This window comes from Nestor notabilis, unplaced genomic scaffold (assembly GCF_000696875.1).
Source record: "Nestor notabilis isolate BGI_N333 unplaced genomic scaffold, ASM69687v1 scaffold10937, whole genome shotgun sequence".
Taxonomy (NCBI): Eukaryota; Metazoa; Chordata; class Aves; order Psittaciformes; family Psittacidae; genus Nestor; species Nestor notabilis.
In genome coordinates, this window is record NW_009936349.1 from 8,262 (window position 1) to 8,514 (window position 253).

Consider the following 253-nt stretch of genomic DNA (forward strand, 5'->3'; position numbering starts at 1 on the left):
CAAGGCCAGGTTGGACACAGGGGCTTGGAGCAACCTGCTCTAGTGGAAGGTGTCCCTGCCCGTGGCAGGGGTTGGAGCTGGATGAGCTTTAAGGTCCCTTCAACACAAACCAGTCTGGGATTGTCTGTACAGCACCACATGGGACCCAGACCTGATCCATTTTGGGGCATTTCTGTGCCTCTGTACTAGCTATTCAGTGTGCGTATGCTTAAGATAGAGAATGAGTACATGTTATAGGTTAAGTGTGGCTGTT